A 16,890-nucleotide genomic window follows, 5' to 3' on the forward strand; every position below is an offset into this window, starting at 1 on the left:
GAGATAAGGCTAAGAAAAAAATTAAGCAGGAAAAGAGGAGAGTGACTAGAATGGAAGGCATATTTTAGATAGTGTGGCCATAGACTGTTATCTGAGGCTCTGCAAAGAGATTAATCCAATTGCACAAAGAATCTGATTGTCTTATACATATTGCATCCTAAGCCCAGACCCCACTCTCAGTGGGGCTGCTTTCTTCTTGTTTGACTTTCCCCACAGGATCTGATGGCTACCTGTTTCCCTAAACCTTTAGCAGTGGAATGGAGGTAGGTCCTGGACATTTTAGGGTGAAGCCAGATCCTGGGGAGGGAACAAAAAGTTTCAAGGACTTGGAGACCCCTGGGCTGAAGAATGTAGTGAATGTTCATTGGTTACCTACTCAATATTCATTCCTCTTCTCCCCACTTCCAAACAGCATCCAGATTCTCCTTCTGGGGTTGGGTGGGATGTCAAGAGGGTTTCTGATTGTTTGAAGCCAGTCTGGAGAATATCAATCCTTTTTCCTCCATGACTGGTTCAGATGGAAGGGTGAAGCGTGACTCTTGAGTCTTCTGATGGAAGACAATGAAATTCTCTCCTCTCCTGGTATAGACACAGATACAGGTAGCTGTATGTCCATCTTGTGACCTTGATGGAAGCCATCCCGAAGACAAGGCTACCACATGGGCAGAGAGCATAGAAATAGAGCCAGACTTCCAGTTGCTCTTGAAACCCATGGCACTGGATTTTTCCCTATGTGAATCAGTTTGTTGTGAACTCCAGCACTTTGGCCACCTGATGCAAAGAACTGACTCATTGGAAAAGACCCTGATGCTGGGAGAGATTGCAGGCAGGAGGAAGAGGGGACAACAGAGGATGAGATGGTTGGATGGCATCACCAACTCGATGGACGTGAGTTTGAGCAAGCTCTGGGAGATAGTGAGGGACAGGGAAGCCTGGCGTGCTGCAGTCCATGGGGTCGCAAAGAGTCGGACACGACTGAGCGACTGAACTGAACCAATTTATTCAAAACAGTATGTATGCTTGTTGTTTTCTAAGCACTCTTCTACATGCTTGGGGAAAATTTCTGTCCAATTTTTGCTGGCTTTTCTTTGACTAGCATGGGAGGAATGGTGGGCAGATGATCAGTAGAGTCAGACTGCTTGGGTTTAAATCCTGGTTCCACCATTCCCTGGCTGTGTGACATCAGGCAGGTTATTTAACCTCTCTGTGCAACAGTTAACACAGCAAAAGGAGATAATTGTCGTGTCTACCTCATAAAATTGTTGTGAGAATTAAATGGGTTAAGGTGAAGGGTGTGAGACGATCCCTGGTTTGTGATGTGCCACTTGATCATAGCTCATGGCCTCCCTCATAGCTCAGTCAGTAAAGAATCTGCCTGCAGTGCAGGAGACCTGGGTTTGATTCCTGGATTGGGAAGATACCCTGGAGAAGGAAACGGCAACCCACTCCAGTACTCTTGCCTGGAGAATTCCTTGGACAGAGGAGCCCCTGGCAGGCTACAGTCCGTGGGGTCACAGAGTCAGACACGACTTAGTGACTAAACCACCACCACTTGAACATGGTTTTGGAATAGAGGACTTATCTGTCCACCTACTGGGGGCGCTCAGCTGCCAGTCCTTTACGAGGATTGCCTCTGTTGAAGGTGATCATGTCACTCAAGCCCATGGTCTCTTTAGGGGATCAGTTTGCATCCAACAACTGACCTGTGAGAGCTATAAAGGCTGGATCCCTTGTCTCCACTCAGGACAACTCTAAAAGGACACCCCAGCTCTAGAGCTCTTGAAGGTTGATGAAGGCCTTTGTTGGCCTTCCCTCTCAGCTCCCTTCCTCCCTCCATCCAGTCCTGCTTCATTTCCTTCCCTTTGTGCAGATGTCGATCCAAACAGCACATCCTGTGTGTGGTCTCAGAATTTGCTTCCTGGAACCCAACCTATGACTTGATCAATGTTAACTGGCATCGTCATCATCCAAAAGCATCCTAAGGGAGGAGAAAACAAGAGAAAAGACTGCAAAGGGGAGAGGTTTCCCTTCTAACTGGGAGAGGCTGGCCATACATAGGCTGTAGTGTAGAATTGCTAGAACAAAGACCCCACACCTTTTTAATGGAAAAGAAGGTTGATACACAATGTTCTGTTAGTATCAGGTGTACAGCAAAGTGATTTATTTATACATATATATCTGTATATATATCCTTTTTCAGATTCTTTTCCATTACAGGTTATTAAGACCCTGTACTTTTTTGAGGAGCTAGAGAAGTAGTTCAATACAGTTCAAGGAGTGGGGAGTCCTTCCTAAATCTCCATCTCCAGCGACTTCTGTGTGCATTGGGATTGATAACTTGAACCTGAAGTAGAGCTCTGTGTATGAACTCGATTGGCCAGCATTGAGATTTTTGTTTCTTAATGGACTGTATCAACCCCTCTCCTCTGATATTCAGGGAGTAGTTACACTCTTATCTTGCCATTCAGTTTCCTGCTGTGGCTCTTCTGGAAATTTGGCGAGCGCTCTTCATATATAAGGCTCCCCTGGTGGCTCAGATGGCAAAGAATCTGCCTGCAATGTGGGAGGCCTGAGTTTGATCCCTGGGTCAGGAAGATCTCCTGGAGAAGGGAATGGCAACCCACTCCAGCATTCCTGCCTGGAGAATTCCATGCACAGAGGAGCCTGGCGCACAGGGTCACAAAGAGTCAGACATGACTGAGTGACTCTCCCTTCTTCACATATAAAAGCTCAGTTTAGCACTGTGATGGGGGACCAGCTGAAAAGGGACAGAGGCTCCTGGTTTTAAATCTGCATGGGGGCAGGATACTGCTTTCTTAAATTTGGAGAGACATCAGGATCCTGGTGTTCACAGTCTGAATCTGGCAAATAGAAGCTGGGATTTAGCCCTAAATCCTGTCCAGAGCTTTGCTGGGGGAGGAAGCCTGTGTCTGTCCTCCGGCTTTTTAAGTCAAGTGATGGTGATGCAGGAAAGCAGACTGGCTGTGCTCTTTTCTTAAATGTTAATAGATTCGATTGAAATGCACCATCATAATTCAGAGGGCCCACCATGGGCAAGCACTGTGTTCATGCCAGCGCATGTGAAAGGGAGACAGAGGGAGAGATGGTAGGAAATACAGAGACAAGAATACAGGCTCTCTACCATTTGTAGAGGAGATAAGCCATGTTCCCAGATAACACATCGCATGGCACAATGGTGTGTACACCCAATTTAGAACCAGACAGACCATGTTCAGATCCTGAAGCCCAATTCTGTTACTGAAGAATGTAGTTTTGTATTAGGAGTGATACAAAGAGCAATGGGAACCAATGGGTAGGAGGTGGTAATTCTGAAAAAAGGAACTGTCTTGTCTTTGCTGTGTAATTTAAGAATATTCAACTCTGCTACAGGAAACTAGAGACGTTATGTATAGTAGTAAGTCGCTTATGAGTTATCTTAGACACAGAGAGAATAAACAGAGTGTATATGTGTTGAATATAGGTAAAATGATAAAGAAATGAGAATGTTACTTATCAACAGAGGGATGAAAAGACAGGAGTGGGTTGCCATTTCCTTCTCCAGGGGATCTTCCCAACCCAGGGATTGAAACCACATCTCTTGCATCTCCTGCATTGGCAGGTGGATTCTTGACCACTGGACCACCAGGGAAACCCACCAATGAAAAGACCAACTAAACCTTAAATATTTACAAGGCTTGGCTCATGTCTTCTCTAGATGGAAGCAGTGTTACTCCTGAGATGGCTGTCCAACTGTGACACTCATCATGTCCAAGAAACATAGATAAAATCCCTAACTGCTCAGCGGAGTAAGTAGAGTGCTGCAGTGTGACCAGGGGTACCTGCCCCTGCATCTTCCTGACAGAGGCAGTTTGTGCCTTGGTTCCACATGCCATCCTCCAGCTGATCCCCTTGGCTTGGACTCACCTCTGAACCCTTAGCTTCACCATGAGCGGGGAAGGCTGCTATGGCAGAGAAAGGATGCGATATGTGAATGTGTGTTATCCGGGATTCAGGTAGGTGATCCTTCCACCTGCTGGCACTTACCCTAAGTGTCTTTTCCTGTCCCTTGCTTCTCACTGTGTTTTATATATTTATTTATTTTGGCTGCGCTGGGTCTTTGTTGCAGCGTGTGTACGGGCTCCTCATTGTGACATTCGGGCTTCTTTAGCTGTGGTGTACGGACTTAGCTGCCACACAGCATGTGGGATCTTAGTTCCCCGACCAGGGATTGAACTTGCATCCCCTGCATTGGAAGGTGGATTCTTAATCACTAGACCACAGGGAAGTCCGCTCACTGTGTTTTAAACTGATTAAGTAAATTATGTGATTCAAGCATCGTAATTTGGTCTGCAAACCTTCCTGCCCTGTGACTTCTGGGGGTTGCCTGCCTGGAGGTAAAATTGGTGGCTACCCTCGCCTCAAGGTAACTTCCCAGATGACAGGGGAGCCTCAGGTGAGGCTTTCTGGGAGCAAAGCCGGATCGAGGGATTCTTGTGGGAGTGATTTTCGAGGGGGTTCTCTCTAGAGAAACGTCTATGAGAAAGTGAGGAAAACAGGATAGGTGAGGGGAAGAGAGGCCAGGCAAGATGAGGTTCTGCTGAGGTATAACAGGAGCTCCGGAGTGGGGCTGGCACCACAGATTTGGCCTCCCTGGAGATTAGAGGGCCAGTCTTTTGTGCCTTGTACCAGGGGATGGGGTGCCAGCCTAGAAACGGGGGTCTCGGTAGGGCACCGGCAGCATCTGCTACAGGTGATCAGCCCAGGTGAGTCACAGGGGCGAGGGAGGAGAGAACTTAGTAGGTTGGGAAAGTAGGGGGCAAAGGGGTTAGAAAGACAAAGCGCAGTGTGACTTGGAGGGCCTGAAAGCCAGAGCAAGAAGTTAAGGCCTGATGCCACGGGCAGGGAGATACAAGGAGCCACGCGTGAGCTCTCGAGCACATGTGTGGAGCAGAGCTTCGGAAGAGTCATACGGCGGTGGCATGTGTTGGAAGGAAGCTGCTGGCAGAGCGAGCAGCTGGGCCTGGCTGGGCAGTCATACAGGGAGCTTGGAGCATCTTTCTCCTCTGTGGCCTTTGGATAGCTCTGTATACTCAGAAGGCTACATCCCGGGGTCTAATCTTGCAGTCATCTCCCTGGCCTCAATTTTACAGAGCGTCTTAAGAATCAGCCTTGCCTGGAAGGAAAAGGAACTGGTACCAAAAGCCCCATGAGGCTGAGCCTTCCTAAGCCAAGTGGAGGGTGGGTAAGGAGGAGAGAGCTACATTGCTGAAGGCTCCGCCTAGAGAAGGACATCTCATAGAAAGCTCAACCAGGCTGGCTGCAGAGGGCTGACTAATGCTGGACTTGTACAAACCGGGCTGGCTTCAAGTGGGGTGACTTGATCTCTAAGTAATACAGGGCTTTTAAGCCTTTGGCTCTTATCCAAGGCACTGCAGCCACCTAGGTCAGTGGCAGGTGGAAGATTCTTGGCCTCAGACCAAAAGCCACCCTTCATTCACTGATCCTTCCTCCCTGCGGAGGTTTGGACTATCCATCAAAGCCTTAAGGATAGTGGTTCTTAAACTCCAGCATGAGAAATACCACCTGGAGTGCTTTCTAAAAGCACCGATGTCTGGACCCCACCCGCGGAAATTCGGATTCAGTAGGTCTGGGGCAGGGGTGAGGGATTTGCATTTTAAATAAGTATTCTGGTGACTGGGAACAGGTGGTCCAAGCATCATAATGGGGGATAGGGAAAACCCTGCATTCATTTGCTCAGGAAACACAACAGCCTTGTGAAGTAGCTAATATTATTTTCATTATTTTCTATTTATAGACGGATAAACTTAGGCTCAAACGTTTTACTAAACCGTTCAAGGACTCAGAACTAGTAAATGACGAAGATCGGGATTCCGATCTATGTGAGATCTTGAAAAAGAGTAATAGGAGATCTAGCTGACTGCACACATATGCAGGCTTGCACCCTGATACCTCCCCACATAAGCCCACTGTAGCCAGGCCGATGATATCAGTTAGGAACAGGCTGGGGGTTGCTGCAGTAAGTGAGCCAGCAAGTTCATTTCTTGCTGACATTACATGGCCATTCAGACCAGCAGGGGGCTCTGTTCAATTCAGTCCCTTAGGGACACAGGCTGATGAAAACTCTGCCTTGACATGCGCTTCCACTAATACAGAGGCGAGGAGAGAGGACACTGGCTCTTGAGCCATGCATTTCTGTCTGGAAGTGACATGGGTGTCACCTCTGCTCAAATTTCATTGACCAGGCAAGTCCCACAGCCATGTCTGAGTTCATCAGGGTGTAGAAATGTAAACAAGTGTGTAGTTCACCAGGCCAGCCTGCTCATCAGACCCCGATATACCTTCTTTCTCATGTCTATGCATCTCTCTGAACTGTCCTGGCCCTACTTCTTGGCCAGGCTCACTGGACTCAAAGGTCTAATTCTACACTTACCTGCCACCAGCTCTGGGCAGCCTTTCCCAGCCTACCCAGGTTGGTTTATGTGCCCCAGGGTCCAGGTCCCCAGAGGGCTAAGAAATGGAATATTTCCTGCTGTATCAGTAAACAAAGATGTCACAGGCACCAGTGATTGCAGCCCTCTAATGTGAGCCCGTGAGCCCTAAGGGAACTCAGGAAAGAGGAGAATACCTGCGATCTGTTGTTGCTGTTGTTCAGTTGCTACGCCGTGTCTTACCCTTTGGGACCGCAGGGACTGCAGCACACTAGGCTCCTCTGTCCTGCACTGTCTCTCAGAGTTTGCTCAAATTCTTGTCCGCTGAGTCAGTGATGCCATCTAACCTCATCTCATCCTCTGCTACCCCCTTCTCCTTTTGCTTTCAATCTCTCCCAGTGTCACGGTCTTTTGCAAGGAGTTGGCTCTTCACATCAGGTGGCCAAATAATTGGAACTTCAGCTTCAACAACAGACCTTCATTCAGACCTCCATTCAGGATGGAGAAGGGAACGGCAACCCACTCCAGTATTCTTGCCTGGAGAATTCCATGGACAGAGAAGCCTGGCGGGCTACAGTCCATGGGGTTGCAAAGAGTCGGACATGACTGAGTGACTTTCACTTCATACAGTCAAAGGATTTAGCATAGTAAATGAGCAGAAGTAGATGTTTTTCTGGAACTCCCTTGCTTTCTCTGTGATCCAATGAATGTTGGCAATTTGATCTCTGGTTCTTCTTCCTTTTCTAAACCCATATTGTACATCTGAAAGTTCTAGGTTCAAGAACTGCTGAAGCCTAGCTTGAAGGATTTGAGCATAACCTTGCTAGCATGTGAAAGGAGTGCAAATGTATGGTAGTCTGAACATTCTTGGCATTGCCCTTCTTTGGGATTGGAATGAAAGCTGACCTTTTTTCCAGTCCTATGGCCCCTGCTGAGTTTTCCAAATTTGCTGACACATTGAGTGCAGCACTTTGACAGCATCATCTTTTACGATTTTAGATAGCTCAGCTGAAATTCCATCACCTCCACTAGCTTTGTTCGTAGTGATGCTTCCTAAGGCCCATTTGACTTCACACTCCAGGATGTCCGGCTCCAGATAAGTGATCACACCATTGTGGTTATCTGGGTCATGAAGACCTTTTTTGTATAGTTCTGTGTATTCTTGCCACCTCTTCTTAATCTCTTCTGCTTCTGTTATGTCTTTACTGTTTCTGTCCTTAATTGTGCTCATCCTTGCATGAAAAGTTTCCTTGGTATCTCTAATTTTTTTGAAGAGATCTCTAGTCTTTCGCATTCTATTGTTTTCCTCTTTTTTTTTTTGCATTGTTCATTTAAGGCCTTCTTCTCTCTCCTTGCTATTCTCTGGAAGTCTGCATTCAGTTGGGTGTTGGGTATATCTTTCCCTTTCTCCCTTGTCTTTTGCTTCTCTTCTTTTCTCAGCTATCTGTAAAACCTCCTCCAATAACTAATTTGCCTTTTTGCATTTCTTTTTCTTGGGGATGATCTTGATCGCTGCCTCCTGTACAATGTTATGAACCTCCATCCATAGTTCTTCAGGCACTCTGTCTACCAGATCTAATCCCTTGAATATATTTGTCACCTCCACCGTGTAATCATAAAGGATTTGATTTAAGTCATACCTGAATGGTCTAGTGGTTTTCCCTACTTTCTTCAATATAAGCCTGAATTTCACAATAAAGAACTCATGATCTAAGCCACAGTCAGCTCCTTGTCTTGTTTTTGCTGACTGTATAGAGCTTCTCTATCACTGGATGCAAAGAACATCATCAATTTGATATAGGTATTGACCATCTGGTGATGTCCATGTGTAGAGTCATCTCTTGGGTTGTTGTAAAAGGGTGTTTCCTATGACCAATGTGTTCCCTTGACAAAACTCTGTTAGCCTTTGCCCTGCTTCATTTTTTACTCCAGGGCCAAACTTGCCTGTTACTCCAGGTATCTCTTGACTTCCTACTTTTGCATTCCAATCTCCTATGATGAAAAGGACCTCTTTTTTGATGTTAGTTCTAGAAGGTGTTGTAGGTCTTCATAGAACCAGTCAACTTCGGCTTCTTCAGCATTAGTGGTTGGAGCATAGACTTAGATTACTGTGATGTTGAATGGTTTGCCTTGAAAATGAACTGAGATCATTGTCTTTTTTGAGATTGCACCCAAGTACTGCATTTCGGACTTTTTTGTTGACTATGAGGGCTACTCCATTTCTTCTAGGAAATTCTTGCCCACAGCAGTAGATATAATGGTCATCTGCTATCTAGCAGCCATCAGCTCACAGTCACTCCCTACGGTGAGCCTCGAGGAAAGGAAGCTCAGGATGTAAAAACACAGGGTACTGGCCCCAGATAGCTGAGGTGCATGTGAAAGGAATGATATCAGTGAGCCCAGACTCTTGTATCTTCCTACATGTAGAAAAGCACTAAATTCCTTAACTTGGGATATTTGTTTTTCTTTAATGATAATCTTCTGATGTCCAGACTCCCTGCCCTATGTAATTTGGCTACTCCCCTCATCTCCTTGGAGCAGTATTTTTTCAGGGTTACTTCAGATGCTGTCTCCCGGGCTTAAGTCCTAAACATTTCTGCCGAATACAACATAATTCTTCACTTTTAATTAGGCTGAGAATATTTTTTAAGTCCACAGGGCCCTGGGCTGATCCCCATTAGGGTGTGTGTCATGTTGCATTGCAGCTGTTTCTCATTTGCCCCCCAGCCCTCTGGGTGGAGGGCTCCAGAGAGATGGGGAGTGTAGCAGTGACAGGTCTGGATGCTCCAGCCCCTGGAAGGCAGGAGGCCTGCAGGAGCTCAAGGGCAGAAGATCAGAGTGATGAAGAGTTGGGTTCTGGCTGGCAAAAGCTGCCCTCCATTCCCCACAGGAACAGGATTTCAAGGGGCTTTAGAAAATGGGGAAGAGGAAGGCACAAAATCTATGACTGCAGGATGAGCCAACCACAGATGGGGAAGAAAACCCCCTGCAGAGGGAGTGGGCTTTTTCCAAGGCTTCACTGCCCATCATGGAAAGACTCGCCTCAAACCCAGGTTAGTCACTGCCTGGAGCTGGCCCCGTCACCACAGGGTGAAGTTCAAGTCCAAGGGGAGGGCATGTGGCCGCTGGGGGCAAATCCTTGCTGTCCTGCCTCCGGGGCTGATGCCCATGAAGGGTCATTGTTAGCAGAGGGCCAGGTATCCTTGGTCCTCTCAGAGGAGGCTGCTGAGTCCTGCCACATCACAGTCTCTGGGGCCTGGGGAAGGCTGGGTGGCAGGGACATCGACCTGACTCTGAGGTGGGACTCGGCAAGGTCTGGGTTACCGTACTCACAGCCGGAGTAACCACAGAATAGAGGCAAAGAGGCTGGGACTGGACCTGGGAGAGAAGCACATGGCCTTGAGCTGTATGAGGCAGGGTCCCTGCTACCCCCCTGCCCACGGGGGCTGGCTTTCTCCCACTTCCTACCTCAGGCCTTGGGCTCTGGGGGATGAGCCATTTTTAGTTTTCAGGGTACCTCACGCTTTCTCACTTCTGGGCCCATGTGTGCTTTAACCTCGATACAAATCTCGGCCTCTTCATTTATTTTTCCACAAGAAATTAAACTCGTCAATGTTTGTCTCTATGCGATATGGCTTTCCCTGAATCTTGAGGGAGGTGAGTGTTCTAGGGCGGGTCCCCAGCACTCAGCTTGCCCCTTCCTTTCCCTCCCCCCACCCCCCTACCTGGATTCCCTGGGAACCCCCAGTCCCCCTCCACCCATCAGTAACTCTCCCTTCTCCACAACCTCAGGGCGCCCTGGACTCAGAGATGCACCTCAACCCGACCAGCAAGCCTGTCTTCCTTGCCTTGCTTTTCTTCCCCCCTGGGATCACGCACTTGGTATTTTCTGCCTCTTCCCCCTGAACTGTAAACACGATGAATGCAGCTTTCTTTCTGTTCTGTTCCTAGCTCAAAACTCAGGACCCAGGACTGTGTAAGTGGCTGCACAGTCATCGCTTGAGGGAGGTCTGTCGACTGACTTACAGCCTGAAAGAATAAAGGCTCTGTTGTTAGAGGGAACCGGTACCGCACCGTCCCAAGCTGAGAAGCAGCGCTGCGTTAGCTCAGCTGTCCGACCTGCCACTCCTTCAACATTTGCTTTGATGCTGCCCAAGATAGAGCACACGCCTGGTAGCTTTCCTCTACTAGCTGTGGGATTCGAGTAAGGCTCTCAGCTTCCCTGAGACCCCTCGACCTGCAAGATGCAGTTCCCCATTGCCCCCCCGCCCCAGGCTGGGGTGGAAGTTGGGTGAGAAAGTCTTGGGACGCTCCCACGTGCTGCTCCTCCACTTCCTCTCCCCTCCCCCACCTTCCCAGACCCGACTGCTTCCATCTATGGGAGCTGCTCTCTAAGGGGCCCAGGTGGGTCGCTGCTTGGCCACTGGATCTGCCTTCCTAGCTTGGGTGGGCTGGGGGAACCACACCCTGCTGTTGCATCTGCATCAGTCTCTAGCCGGGAAGGATGTGTCTATCATGGAGAAGAGAGACTGAGGGGCAGGAGAGCTGGGTTTGGCCTCAGAACAGCTAAAAATGAAGTTTGAAAAGCAGCCATCTGCCCGCCTCAGGTGACCACCCGATGCGTGGTGGCCTCTGAAGTATTTCCTTTCTAATCCTGAGGTCCTTGTTCAGGAACCAAGGGTGACAGCCACTGCTGGTGAAATCAGTAGGGTTTGCTCAGCTTTGCTGAGAAATAACTACTTCTTCCCTCCTGGGGCTATTAAGCTAACGCACCTTTTAAAAGGTTTTAAGCTTTTATTGCTTTCTTGAAATAAAGTATTCCTCCCATTTCGGAATGAATTGCGCTTCCAATGGATTTCCTCCAATTTTCTTTGTTTGGGTTACAAAAGTAATTCGTTCACTTACAGAAAACTTTGGGAAATGTACACAGACACAAAAGGAAATGAAAACCTCTCTTAATCACTTGTTAATATTTTGGTTTATGCCATTCCAGAATTTTTTTCTTTGTATTCCCAATCATATATATGTATAACCATATATGTGTTTTCCACATGTACATATTGGGTCTTACTTTATATCCTATTTTATAATACACTGCATAAGTCCTGGCAGGTAGTAGGCAATAAATATCACCAAGGCTAATAAGTGTCACTTATTGAGTGCTTACAATATGCCAGGAAAGATGTTAGGTGTTTTGTAAGCATTATCCCATTTAGTCCTAATAATGATCCTGTGAAGCAGGAGCTGACCCATGTTTTAGAGATGGGAAACTCAAGAGAGGCCCAGAGAGGTTATGTCACTTGTTACAAATGTAGTCAATGAGTTGGACAAACACCGAGTCTTGCATTTTTGGTAAGAACAAAATACACACTCGCTGGTTTAAAGTTTTTTCAACAATGATTTAAGCAATGCCTTACTGCCTCCTTAGGTGAGAATTTTTACTGAGAAGGAGATGAAAACATGTTCTGGTCTTGGAGGCAGGAAGTCTGGCTCTGTAACTGACTAGTTGTATCCCTTGGAGCAAGGAACTTCACCTCCTTGACCCTCAGTTGCCTGGTCTACAAAATGGGATTTGTGTGGGAAGAAGGGTTAGTGCTGTGCCTAGCATAGAGGAATGTTTGCTATGACTGACAAATGTTGATGGCAGTTGGAAAGACATCAAGAAATCAAAGGCACATAACATGAAGTTTGCTTTACAAGGCTCGCTTGTGACATTTCAGGGCAAGATCAGTCAGGGTGGGGCTGACAAAAATTGTGATCTTGAATGGTGGTGAGTGTCTCCCTGACCCTTGACCCAAGGCCAGGTTCACTTTCTAGGAAGGACTTATGAGCTGCAGCAGTGAGACCACTTATCAGTTTGTCTTTCAGAAAAAGGTAATGTCTCAGTATGCCCAACTCCTAAAATAGCACATTTGCAGCTCTAAAATTTTTGTGGTTTAAATAAAAATCAATGGCTGGGGAGAATAGAAAGCACAGGATACCTGAATTTGAATAAATTTGAATTGTCTTGCAATTAGGGGCCTCCCAGGTTCCCTCCTTCCTTGTGGCTCATTAACTTCTCTGGGCCTCAGTTTTTCCAAGGGTCAGTACCTCCCTCTTCAAGACGATGTAGGGGTAAAAAAACAATACGTGTGAAGGTTTTAGCTCAGGGTCTTGCTCATAATAAATAGTACCCTTTATGAGCCTGGATATATGAGGTGGACTAGAACACAGGCTTTGGGGTGTTCGGCCCTGGTTCTGCCTGTCACCAGCTCTGTCACCCTTGCCTCTCTGAGCCTACCTCATGGTGTTTAGTACAGCTAATGTACACCAGTGTATGTAACAGCTGATCCGGAGCAGACGCCCAACATCAAATACTGCAGTGAGGTCCTCCTTGCTGTCTCCCAGTCACATCACTTGGCCTTTTGATCCTTGTAAAGCTTTGATTAGACACTGCCTTGTATTGTCGTCTTGTTTTTTTTTCTCCGGTGCTTAACTCTGGCTCGTTTCACGAGGCTCAGACCTTTGAAGGCACCATCTGGGACACAGACTTCTTTAGTATTCCTTCCAGGGACTCATATATGTGCAGGCTCAATAAATCTTAGCTGCCTTGAACTGCATCTGTTTGATGGCTCTTTCCCTGTTGCTTTCTCAAGGTTTCTCCCAGATTGAGAGACAACCCTTGGGGAAAATTGCAGCAGCCTGCCCGAGTCCCCTGTGACCTGAGCTCTTGGCTCTGCTGAAAATGACAAATGGAGAAACTGAAGGGCCTGAGTGTCACCACAGGCATCTGACAGCTCAGGAGACGGGCTACTCAGCCCCCTTCCCTGGCCCTCCCAGCCACCTGACTCAACAGCAGTGCCTGTGGCTTTGTGGGACAGCTGTGGCCTTAAATGGCACCAAAGCTTAAGATGTGTCCTCTATTTACATAGCTGCTACTTTAATGACTAGAGCAGGTCCTTCTGTGGTCCCAGTAGGTTATGGGGAGAAAAAGTTAGACAAACATAAAAAAAGTGAGGGAGGAGGAGAGTAAGGACTTGACTGTAGATTTGTATTTCATTTCCCCAACTTAGAATAAGTCACTAAAAATGGGGAACTTCCCACTCCCAAACCCTGAATTATTTCTGATAGTTTACCACTGGAAGAGGGAATTGTGCCTTGTGCTGGCATGCTCAGTTGTGTCCGACTCTTTGCGACCCCATGGACTATAACCCACCAGGCTCCTCTGTCTGTGGGATTTTCCTGGCAAGATTACTGGAGTGGGTTGCTGTTTCCTTCTCTAGAGGATCTTCCTGACCCAGAGATTGAACCCACGTCTCCTGCATTGACAAGTGAATTCTTTACCACTGAGCCCCACCTGGGAAGCCCCAGAAGAGGGACTAGACACTAACTAAAGGAAAATAATTGACATTTGGAGTCAGGGCAGAGCTGAGGGGGTCGATATGCTAATTTGTGTATCTAAAACCGCTTGTGAATGTAGTTCCATAATTCAAGGCTGTTTATGAATATTGGGCTACTTCGTAAAACCCAAAGCTTTTTTTTTTTTGCTTATCTGATTTTAGGGATTGTAAAGTCATTCATTCATTCAACAAATTGTATTGAGCTAGGGGCTATGCTGTGTGCTTAGTTGCTCAGTTGTGTCTGACTCTGTGCAGCCCTATGGACGGTAGCCCGCCAGGTTCCTCTGTCCATGGGGATTCTTCAGGCAAGAATACTGGAGTGGGTTGCCATTCCCTCCTCCAGGGGATCTTCCCAACCCAGGGATCGAACCCAGGTCTCTCTCATTGCAGGCGGATTCTTTACCCTCTGAGCCACCAGGGAAGCCCTAGATTTTGTAAATACAAAGTTTATTCGTTGGGCAAATATTTGCTAAAACCCTACATGCGGGCCCTCTGTCAGATGCTGAGGACAAAGCTATGAACAAGACAGACACACACTGTAGCTTTGTAGACCTAGTGGGCAATAAGAGGCAGATGAATAGCCAGTCTAATATATAGTGCAAAATGCTAAGAGGGATTTCACAGGGTGCTAAGGAAGTTCTCAGTAAGAATCCCAGACCTGGACTTAGGGGTTCAGAAGAAAGTGACAGCCAAGCTAAGCCTAGTAGAAAAGTAGGAGTCAGCCAGGGGTGGAGGTGGGTGTAGAGAGGCAGGAGGGAAAATTATTGCAGGAACAGGAGGGACCTAGTACAAAAGAACTGGAGAAGATAATCTAGGTTATGCTTCAATAAATAAAACCCTTCAACCTCCAAGTAGCTTAACACAAGAAAACTTCTCACTCAAGAGAAGTCTGATGTGAGATCAGGGCAACTGCTTTCATGGGATGACTCAGAGATCCAGGATGCTTCCATCTCAAGACTCCACCATTTCAATATATGGCTGAGGAATAAGAAAGAGAGAGGCAAGGAGGGGAAGGGGCAGGAAGAAGGAGAAGGAAAGGAAAGGAGAGGGAGGGAGTACGTTGGAGATTCAAGTGCTTTAGCCTGGGAGTATCCATATGACTTCTGCTCATACCTCATTGGCCAGAACTAGTCACATTGCTCCATCTAATTGCTACAGGACAAGAAATATAGGCAAGCATATGTACTATTTGGTGAGTGACACTGTGCCATACAGATAGTGAATATAGCACATTGGGAAACAGATAGTCTTTTCAAATAGCTGGAACTTATCGTGTGTGCATGTGTATGCGTGTGTGCGTGTCTTGGGGACTGGTGGGCAGGGTTGCGGAGAGAAATTGTAAACAGTGAAATAAGCTGAGGCCAGCCACAAAGGGCCTTGTAGTCCATTTTAATATTGAGGAATTTGGACTTTATGGAGACACAGTAGAATTTCATTAAGGATCATATTGACATTCCAGAAAGATCATCTTAGAAAGATCAGGCTTTTTTATAGAGACGGAGAAGGAGGGGGCAAGATTGGGGAACAGTTAAGAAGGTTTTGCAGTTCATCAGGTGAGAGATGATGGTGCTTCAGCAAGGAGGGGGCTGTGAGGATGAGAGAGGTGGGTGCATTCTCAAGAATGATGTAGGGTGTGGAATCAACAGGTGGAAGGCGGGAGAGGAGGAGGGTAAAAGGTGAAGCTCAGGTGTGTGGGTTGAGCAACTAGATGAAGAGTGATCCTGCTCACCTGCTCAGGAAGGGCAGGGGGAGTACATTTAGGGAAAGACAATGCATTCAGTTTGGGACTCCCTGGATTTTAGGGGTCTGTAGAACATCAAAGGGAAGAAGTTCAGAGGACATTCGGATCTGGATCTATGGCTCCAGTGCTTAGGAGAGTTTGGTTGGTGGTGTTAACTGGGGAGTCATGAAGATATAGATGGTATTCAAAGTCATGACTATGGAAAGTTGAATTAAAAAAAAAATCCCTGCTCTTGAGTAACTAAAAGTCTAGTGTAGTGTGGGGGCTAGGCATAAAAAACTATTAGAATTCCAAGTGAATGGTATAACACCAAAGAATGTATAAGGTTCTGTGGTGGCACAAAGCTTGGAGAATTGGATAAAGCTTGACAGCAGAGGGCAAGACTGAGTGAGAGGTAGGAGAGTCAGGGAAGGGCAGTCCATGTGGGAGGAAGAGAAGGTGCAAAGGCATGGAGATGTAAATGCAGCCTTGCCCAGCAAGTCTCGGTTCTGGAGAACTTCAGTGTGCCCTTCTGATAGGAGGGGTGGCAGCTGCACCGGAGGCCCTGAGGAAACACCTGTCTGTCAGCATCTCAGCCGTGCACTCTAAGTAGGAGAGTGGCTTTACGTGGTTGAAGGGTTCAGGATACGATTGTTGTTGTTCGGTCGCTCATTTGTGTTTGACTCTTTGCAACCCCATGGACTGCAGCACACCAGGCTTCCCTGTCCTTCACTATCTCCCAGAGTTTGCTCAAACTCATGTTCATGGGGTCAATGTTGCCATCCAACCATCTCATCCTCTGTCGTCCCCTTCTCCTGCCCTTAATTTTTCCCAGTATCAGGGTCTTTTCCAATGGGTCAGCTCTTTGCATCAGCTGGCCAAAGTAGTGGAGCTTCAGTTTTAGCATCAGTCTTTCCAATGACTATTCAGGGTTGATTTCCTTTAGGATTGACTGGTTTGATCTCCTTGCTGTCCAAGGGACTCTCAAGGATCTTCTCCAGCACCACAGTTTGAAAGCATCAGTTCTTCGGCACTCGGCCTTCTTTATGGTCCAACTATCATATCTGTACATGACTACTGGAAAAGCTATGGCTTTGACTATATGGACATTTGTCAGCTTTTGAATGTGGTGTGTCTGCTTTTTAATGCACTGTCTAGGTTTGTCAGGATAAGATGACATTTTAAAAATATGTGAAACTTTTTTTTATCATGGAAGTTTTCAAACACATAAAAAAATAGAGAAAAGAATGCAGTGAACTCACATGTATTTATCCCCCAGTTTCAGTAATTATTAACATTCTGCCAATCTTTGTTCATTCACTCATTCTCTCTTTTTTGATTG

Source organism: Giraffa tippelskirchi, chromosome 7, assembly GCF_054371585.1.
Source record: "Giraffa tippelskirchi isolate mGirTip1 chromosome 7, T2T-mGirTip1v1.2.pri, whole genome shotgun sequence".
NCBI classification, from domain to species: Eukaryota; Metazoa; Chordata; class Mammalia; order Artiodactyla; family Giraffidae; genus Giraffa; species Giraffa tippelskirchi.